General features: G+C 41.0%; 1 long non-coding RNA gene across 1 annotated transcript in view; it reads right to left on the bottom strand.

Moving 5' to 3' along the window:
- The window catches only part of LOC118478583, an 8,925-nt gene extending 1,609 nt beyond the window's left edge, over positions 1-7,316 (bottom strand). Inside the window, exons 1-2 of the long non-coding RNA XR_004859153.1 lie at positions 6,360-7,316; positions 4,991-5,181 (exon numbers count right to left, since the gene is read on the bottom strand). This is a non-coding gene — a long non-coding RNA (uncharacterized LOC118478583). The remainder of the gene's footprint in view (positions 1-4,990; positions 5,182-6,359) is intronic.
- Positions 7,317-9,608: the final 2,292 nt, after the last annotated feature.

Here is a 9,608-nt window from a genome sequence, read left to right as displayed (position 1 = left end):
CCCCCCACCCCTCAAAAACAAAACAAAACCAAAACAAAACAAAAACAAACAAGTTTTAAAAATGTAAAAATAAAGACCTATCCCCTCTTTTTCAGAAAAAGGGGAAATCTTATTTTTCTTGCCCCAGACATAAAGTCCCCTTGTGTCTTTAGTTTTGCATAAGAAAAGACTGTGCAACAGCAGGAGGGGACGCGCCCAGTGCATTGACAGCCTGAAGTAGACACTACACGTAAAAAGACGCAGAGGTGACAAGACATAAAGGGTTAAAAAGAAGAAAAAAGAAAGACAAGAAGAAGAGGGAGAAAAAACCCCCACAAAACCTCGAAATAATTGACAAGGAAAGGAAAACAATAGGGGAAAAAGGGAAGATACGAACAGAAGAAAAGACAACCTCATTTCAAAACGCCGGGGAAGGAAGGGAGGGGATTGGCAGATTTTATTTGAATGTGATTTGGGGGTGGGACTTTGAAAATCGAAAAGTGTGATCGATTGCGGCGAGACACTGAAAGAGAACAAAGAAAAAAAGTCATGGGTTACGACAGTCTGGGTCTAAAGTCTAAGGTTGAAGCGGTAACTAAAGGGTCGTTTCAATTACTGCCGAATGCATAATGACCTTGAGGCTTGTGTGATCTACATGCACCTGGGGTTAACAGCAGCAGCCAAGGTGCACTTTAAACCAGTTTTCTGCCCCAAATAAAAGACAAAGTAAAAAGAAAAAACGAGAATCAGAACAAACAACAACCATGGGAGGAAAAAAATCCAATTACCTCCTTCCTTACTCTTTTCACTTTCCCCTCTTAGTATTATTGTCCTTTATTCCTTTTAGTGCACATAGGGATTTCCTTCTTTCTTTCTCTCTTTACTCGATCTCCCTCTCGTTTTCCTCTTCTGTGTTAGCTACCAAAATTCTCAGTTTTTATTATGGCCTTTTCTTTTCTAGTATAATTTATTCAATCAACTTCGCACCACTTTTTCCTACAGAATCTATATCTACTTCACTCTTATTCCTTTCCTTTCCACCTGTTACGGTGGTGAACTGGTTAGGTACTTCAATGTTGCATGCAAAAGACATGAGTTTGATTCTCGAGTTAGGAAAGTTTTGATGACTGTTTGAAAGGATGCTCTATGCAGCTCAGCCAGAGAAGCAGGATGAAGTTGCATGTTTTATAATGTAATCGCAATTATATCAATGGGAGCATAAAACAGGCAGTCAGATTATTCTTTTTTTCCACATTCTCTGATCAGTGTATCTTTTCTTTCCTTTGAAATTGGATTTTATTTTCCTTCAACTCCCCACTCTTTTTCGTCCGTCACCCCCTCCCCGTTCCTCATACCGCCTCCCTCTACCCCCCCCCCCTCTCTCTCTCTCCCTCTCTGTCTCTCTCTCTCATTGTGTCTCTCCATCTCTCTCTCACCTCTCTCTCTCCTTCTCTCTCTCTCTCTCTCTCTCTCTCTCTCTCTCTCTCTCTCTCTCTCTCTCTCTTTTTCAAGCAATTGTCCGAATCTAAGAGTTCTTTCAGCTGAAAATGGGGTTAAGTGCTTTGAATTTAATGGGTTCGAGGTCGTTAACGACCCAAGGTGACACCTAACGCGACCCAACGTAAGTGGGGATTGCGAGGCCATCAATCCATAAGATGCCCCCTGAACCAGCCTCTTCGAGCATCCATTCTTCTACCGGCCTCTGACACAACCTCTGAACCTGTCTTTAGAATGTATTATCCCAATTACTGTCGTGTTCTTTTTTCAGCCCCCCCCCCCCGAAATCCCGTTATCAAAGCTTATTTACTTTTCTCTTATACTGTTCTTGTCAAGTAAATTTTTTGGGTCCTACTTTTGGAGTATTACACCTGTCTGTTCCATCGCTTTTACATTTGACGTCATTGTTTCGTATTTTCTTAACACCCCTATATACAGTAAAACGGAATTTACGAGGTGTAACGCAAATTTTTGATAAGATCGAGCAAAGCTGACGAAGAATAAAGAGCCTTGGAGACACTCATAGAACCCAAATTCAAATTTCGGCCTTTTGGGACTCGGAGCTAAGGTCTTTGGCACAGCAGTCCTGTTCATTTGCATTATTTGTTTCTCTTACTGAAGTCAAACACAGGGCTTGTAGTCAGTTGCTAATGGTAGTGAAATAGGCCATGCACCTGGTGTATTATTTGTTCAATTAAATTCTCCCGTCTTCAAAGTCAAATTTTGATTCAGTAATTTTCCTGAATATTCAACATTTATTGCCAAAGAGAAAAGATATTATAAAGGCAAAAATCTGAAAGAAAAACAAGAAAAGTAAAAATTATTATCACAGTTAGGCAGAGACTCAGAGAAAAGAAAAACAAGAGCTTCTGAGGGGGTTGTTGGGGGGAGAGAGAGGCACAGAACGAGAGAGAGGGGGGGAGAGAGAGGGGGGGAGGCACAAAGAGAGAGAGAGAGAGAGAGAGAGACAGGGAGAGAGCTACAGATAGATAGACAGGCAGGCAGACAGACAGATCGACAAACAGACAGAGAGACAGACAGAGAGACAATGAGAGACAGAGAGACAGAGAGAGAGAGAGAGAGAGAGAGAGAGAGAGAGAGAGAGAGAGAGAGAGAGAGAGAGAGAGAGACGGGGGGACAGTTGTTTTCTCTTAACTAGATTGTAATTATTCGCCGAATTTTTTATTATAACAAAGCTCACTATTATTTTTAAAGTTTTATTCAAAGCAACCTGACCACTTCACTAAGACTAGTAGGCTTACAAGTTTATTACATTCAAAAGTTCAGTATGACCTTTAAGCTGCTGCTAGACTTTGTCTCTGTCCCAACACACTGTCTCGTCAAATCTCTCTATGCGGTTCGGAAGACCTTCGGGAAAAGGTAATTTGAAAGCAGGCTTCATTCAATTTGAGCTTGCACCCTTACAAATGTTTGAAGTCTGAAAGGCCCATATAAGCCAAGAAAAAAGGAGGCATTACAGAGATATTTATGGTGGGAGTCGCCTGCTGACGTAGTGGCTGAGCGAGCTGTATTGTCCCGTCGCTACCTTTTTTGCTCACAAAAGAACGTAAGTGCTTCTTCAAAAATTTAGATGTAAATGTCGGTATTCTTAATGTCTACCTCGACACAATTTAGATAATTTAGGAGGCACGCCTCTATCTGGGTTGTCAGGGCCAATCTGTGGCAAGAGGGATACAGCATTCCAGCAGAAAGGCCGAGTTATGCGATAAAGACTCTCTCCTCTCTGCAATCGAACGCAGGTCTTCTGTGTGTTACAGCCTAGCATCTAACCGGTACATCACAGACACTGGAGCTTACTCATAATATTATGGTGACGTTTGGTCAGGTGTAGTGTGATGTGGCATGGTATGGTAAGGTATGGTAAGGTATTGTATGGTATGGCATGGCATGGCATGGCATGGTATGGTATGGTATGGCATGGCATGGTATGGTATGGTATGGTATGGTATGGTATGGTATGGTATGGTATGGTATGGTATGGCATGGTGTTCACACAAATAGCAACATTGTAGAGTTGTTTAAGATAAAGTGTCTTTGAATATAACGTTCTTCTCCGAAAGGATCGAGCAAAGTAGGGAAAGAACCTTTTAACCCCAGCAAACCCAACAGAACGGCCTATTTGGGTTATCGGTACCGAAGTCCAACCCGATGCAGCTGATTAACACCAACTTCTTTTTATTTAGACAAATCACAACCCTTTATCAGTCAACGCACATAGATAAATGTCAAACCAACAACAATAAATGGGTAGATCTAGCTGTAAAAGAGCCAATAGTCGCACATTGCTCAAAATGTCTAATTTGATATTAAATGTTATCAATGCAATACGGATTGTTGAAGATCCCTGGTTAGTGAGACTTCCTAAAGCGTATGTAATGATGTCAATTGCTGTTTTAAAACAGAGCCTGAAGCCTACTTTAAATGTGACTCTTGATTCACACTCTTATTTGCAGCATTTATTGAAAGCTAACTTGATCAACTCACTTTTCCAATTCCCATGAAACATGCACATGTCTAACAATACACAAACGAATAGTTGAAATATACAGTCTTTGAAACATTCTCAAAATTACAACAATTTATTCTGTTCTGGGTATGATATACTGAGCAAGTTACTTTATCGACAGAACAAGACAAACCTTCAGGAAAGGACTCCGATGGCAGCTGCTGTAATCACGTCTATGATATATTTTCAAGCATGGTCATGACCTTTCATTTGAGTCACACTACACCGCTTTAGAATTATTTTTTTAAAGCAGCTATTTGAGCAACGGCGTTCTTGAAGAAAACAAACGTGTCCGGTGTCGAACCTGAGCAATTCAGAATACTTACAACCGTCTTGGCATCGTAAGAAAATGACTGAAGATGTATAATAAATCCAAAGGTTTACAATAGTTTTGTTTACAGCGTCCACCAACGAGGTGGAAAAATGGGGGAAAACCCTAAGTGAGCTACGAGTAAATTATTGAAAACGATCACTGGCAGACAAGACCAGTACTGATTGAACGATATATACACTATTAAGTTCTGCCCACGTATATTTTCCAGTGACATTTGTTTGACTCCATCTACAGCGTCAGCGTAAAAAAAAAAAGAAGTCTGCTCAAATGATCTTACAAGAGAGGAAAAGAGCAAATTGGACAGCATTGATTCGACATCGAGGGAACGGAAGCACGTGCTTCTTTTTAACGGAGTCAGCGGTCGCCATTTTTGTTTCGTTGTTAATTTTTTCCCTGCTTTTGATACGATCATTCGTGCCAATCAGCAACACGACCCACTGACCTAAAAACCCTCTGTCAACCACGTGATCAGCTCACCTTGACCTGAGCTTTAAAAATTGTGCAGCCCCTGTGCAGACAATTCGACAGACGCTACGTGCATGGGGATACAAGGAGAGAAAAGAGGAAAGAAGGAGTGAAGGGAAAAAAAGACCTTACAAAAACACACAACAATGCGAGGAGGTGTAAAGGAAATGGCCGCAGCATAAATTTACTCCTCTTTTGTCTCCGGCCTCCTGGCGTTCGATGGGATCACACTTCGTAATCCAAGGGCTCTGTAAAGAATGACCTTCAAGTCGTTGCGGGGCGACAGCTCCTTGAGCTTTGAGCTTTGAGCTCGCGGGTGGAGACAGACCAGGAAGTAGGACATTGTTGGCTGTATTCTAGGTGCAAAGTGTACCGTACGCTAAATGGGAAAGAGCGATATATTTTTTTCAAGCACAATCAGCAAGTGGGGAGGGGTGGGAGGGCATCAGATACAGAAGGTTATTTTTAACTGCTTTGAAATTCATAAGTAAAAATAACAGGGAAAGTCGCCCCAAGAAGGATTGAGCTCAGCACAGTATACCCAAACCCTTTCATGAAAAAAAGAGGAAAGTAAATAATTCACAAAAAGGTCTTAATGTTTTAATAGGTGATAATGTCTTGTTACAACATATTTTTACGAAAAAGCTCACAATTCGTGCAAATCAATCAAAAAAATAAAACTCTAATCGGTTCATACAGCCAAATACCAGATATCTGGAGGTCTTGTGTTGTATTTTTTTTCTTTGGAGTTAGAGACTTATTATAATGCGAACAACATAACATAGAGCATTTGGAGCAAATTTTTGAAAAGTTTGCCAGTCATAAATGCAAATACATTACGACATGAGTCGTTTAGTTAGTCAGCTTATTTCTGAAAGCGATTTGTAAAGGTGAAAACGGGTTATCTCACACAAACAGTAAGAGGAAAGGCACCGATGGATAGTCGTTTGGTACAGAAAGAGTTTAAATTATTGTGTCTTCAGCAATCATGTTATAGATGCAACTCGCTCAGAGCTTATATTTTTATGGGATAGAGCGCTACATCGGATCCTCCCTTTCAGATCCCCACCAACAGAAGGAAGGTGTTCCCGGGGAAGCATCCGACCTCCTCTCCTCTTCGAATTCATACACAACTGCTTTGTATTATTAATACATATATTACTCTTAATACTGTTATCATCATCATCATCATCATCATCATCATCATCATCATCATCATCATCATCATCAACATTTTTCTTATTATTACTACAATTATTATTGTTGTTATTATTACTGTTATTACAGGTATTTTTGTTATTATTGTTATTATTGTTATTACCATTAATCATTTTTTTTTAAATTTAAGAAATATTAGTATTATCATGTTTATTAATATCATTATTATTATTTCTACTTCTTATGTTTACACTCTACCAATACCAATTTGCTTGTTTCTGAGGAGGAAAGTTTTATCCTTTACTGGCACGGCGTCGAAAGGAAATTTCCCAGAAAATAACAACATTAATATTGCAGATTTCTTAGATTCAAAAATTGACGCGCCACCAGGAACAATACCCTTGAATCCATCTTCACCACGATGTATTGCAACAGAAGTTTCCAGAAGTGCGTTTGCAAAGGTTTTGTAGAAAGCAAACAACTATAACAATCACGAAAAGCAGAGCAAGAGCAGCAACAACACCAGCGGAGGCTATAATAGCAGAAATGAAACGACACACTCAATCCGTCACTGATCTTTCTTCCATCTCCCAATATTTCCCCTTTCTGTAAAAGGTCACATGCCGGCAACTAATCCCATTTTTAGATCCAGTGACGATGATGCACGTGATTTTTAACTGGAATCTCGGGGTCACGCCGTCATCAAGCTTACAATAACATGAGTAATGGCAATGACATTTTGGAATAAATATACGTTTTAAAAAAGCAGCTACCGTAATAACATCCTCACCGTAAAACACAACAACCTCTTTTAACAGTAACATTTGTTTGAACCAGAATCTGTTCTAGAAACAAGTACGGTAAAGAAGGAATATTTATTTTAGGCAGAGTTAAGCCAATAAACACACATGGCTATTCAATTTGTCTTTGTGACTCAGGCATTGGACCTGGTGCGTCTCATGGCCACTCAATATGCACACTTCGTTTATTAGCCTCAAGCATTGATTCAGCATCGCTGCTTTCTTTTCAAACGTGTGCTATAAAAATAATACTAGAATTTGGATCATGTCACTTTGGGCCTGCTGGATACTGTATAAACGTCGGATTTATTGATAAAAGCCATAACGGGTGTTGTTTTGGTTGATATAATGACTTTCTCATAAATTCAAGTCCTATGTGCATCTCATTCCAATCACCATCTCTGAGAGTAATGCCATGATGGTATATACTTTTCAAAAAGTATTAAATGCTTTCAACATATCTCCTCCTCCTCCTCAGCTTCTTATCTACTGCTCAACCAATTCATTATCCTGACCATATTCCTCCGATTCCCTTATCTCCTCATGTCTACCTCCCAGCCTACCTTGTATACCTCGGCGTCAGCTTCCACCTTTTCCTCATGACCCTTTGCCTCCTTCTTCTCCTTACATTTCCATATCCTTCTCCTTCTCTTCGTCGTCCTCTTTCTCATCCGCATCCTCCTCTTTTTCATTCTCTTCCTCCTTCTTCTCATCCTCTTTTCTCTCGCCAACCAAACAAGAGAATAATAATAGAAACGTAGAGCAAACATAAAATGTTTAGGACCATTTCAGGGGAACTGACTTTAATACTCGAACGTTATTATTGTGTTTCGATTTTTTTTGCTTTCCTGTCCTTTTCTCAACCTCCACCTGCATGTGGTCTAAAGTTAAGGCTCTTCGCATTGTGCGAAGAAAACGTGAGTATCATTCTCCTTAGATGAAGTTTATTTCATCTAAAAATCTTCCTTTTTCTATGAACATGTTGTTAGCCTATCCCAGGTAGAAAGGCAGGGTCAAAGCGACCGCCTCCTTAATGATCTAAATTTTGTCAATGGGGAGCACAAAAACATTGACAATCAGTCTCAAACAGCTGTCTTCTGCTCCTTTGATCAAAGGAATTTCCGGGAAGGGATTGTCCCGGTATCATCTGAAGCAGCAATCTGCTCACCAGGACGACCTATGTCACCTATACCAACCTCACTCACCCGAGCCACACCCGAGCCACACCCACCCAAGCTCTGCACACACGCTGCACGCCCACAGAGGGAAGATCAGAAGCATAAGCGGTGACGAGTGATCCGGATATCCAGACTTGGGGGGGGGGGGGGGAGATGCATTTATTATCCGGATATAAGCCTACTCTCCTTTTCCAAACATTTTGCTTTCTTTCTTTTTTTTCTTTTCTCTTCTCTTCTTTTTTTTATTTTGAGGGTTGGCACTTCTCACTAAATTCACAGGGCACATTTCAAGAGCTCAGGTTCTGGTAGCATTGGGTTTGCGTATTTGTGACGAGCTTTTCTGGCCCACATTTCTGTTTGATTCCTTATAATGAGTAAGGTTAAGTTTTTTAACCAGTTCGCGGAATTTCAATCTTTCTGGAGATGAACATGGGGTGGAGAACTGGAGGGAGGAAATAGGGGACGGGGATGGGGGTGGGGGAGTTAAGCAAATTGTTTGTTTGATTGTTCTCTCTCTCCCTGCTCTCTCAAACTTGGCCGAATAGAAGCTGTATCGAAATTCGAGTGTACCCATTTATTTGAATTCAGCCGACCCAATGTTCCAGACCCGTCTGAATCGGTTCGCTGCCCAGCTGGAGCCACACAGTGGCTGCTGTCACAGCTCTCTTGACCTCGCCCTGCTAGCTGGCCCCCTCATCATCGCTTCCCTTTCTTCTCCCCCGCTAGGCCTCGAGGACTCACGAGGCTCCATTGAATAGCTCTACTCTCATACAAACCTCCAACCCTTCAGTACGCCCTCGTTGAGCCAGCGCCCCTCCGCTCCTTTCAGACTCCCAACTCTTCTATGAGTTTCCCACGCTCTATCTTCTTTTTGTCTCCAAGTCCCCGGATTTTCCGCAAGTTCTGACCAAAAGCGGCAGATGTCCGGTTGGACACTCCGAACCGTCATTGTTTACTGCCCTTTGACAGCGCAAGGGAGCCCTAGGGCGGGGAGGAGGGGAGAAACCAGCCCTGGAGAGGGACAAAATATGCGGGGCTGCGCAGAAAAAGATTGATAATTTTGCAATGAGAAGACGGGAGCTGGTGTGAAAAGCGGGCGCTCTTCTTTCTTTTTTTCCCTCCGGTCGATCTGAAGAAGAATAAATTAACAGGGATCTTTTATAAAAGGCCAATAAAGAAAAGAAATTTCTTTTAAAACAAGGAAGAAAAGCAGGCTAGTGAGAATTTATCAGAACAACAGAAAGAAGGACACACGAAAAAGAAAAAAAGCAGATTACCTTGTAACGCAAAGTGTGTACTTCAGATTTTTTAAGCGAAAATAGTGAGGGAAAAAAACAACCGAGGAGCCAAGGACAAGATGTGTGGGAGCAAAATTCTAAGACCATTGTCAAGTGAATAAATCTCGAAGTAATGATTATTGCAGGTTGACTTGGATTAATAAACGATTGATTACAAGTGTCGGAAAGGTTCAAAATTGCCCTGGGCATATAAAAGGGGACTAAAATATGAGTTGAAACCAAATGATTTAAGATCCGAATGACATTGTTAAAAATAAGCGGGAAATGAGGATTTAAGCAGTCTGTTTCGTGTGTTTTTGTTTTGATGTTTGTATTTGTTTGTGTGTCTGTGTGTGTGTGTGTGTGTGTGTGTGTGTGTGTGTGTATGTGTGT

The sequence above is a fragment of the Aplysia californica genome, unplaced genomic scaffold (assembly GCF_000002075.1).
Source record: "Aplysia californica isolate F4 #8 unplaced genomic scaffold, AplCal3.0 scaffold00697, whole genome shotgun sequence".
NCBI classification, from domain to species: Eukaryota; Metazoa; Mollusca; class Gastropoda; order Aplysiida; family Aplysiidae; genus Aplysia; species Aplysia californica.
Note: the sequence above shows the minus strand (reverse complement) of the source record. Positions and strands in the feature narration are given on the sequence as shown.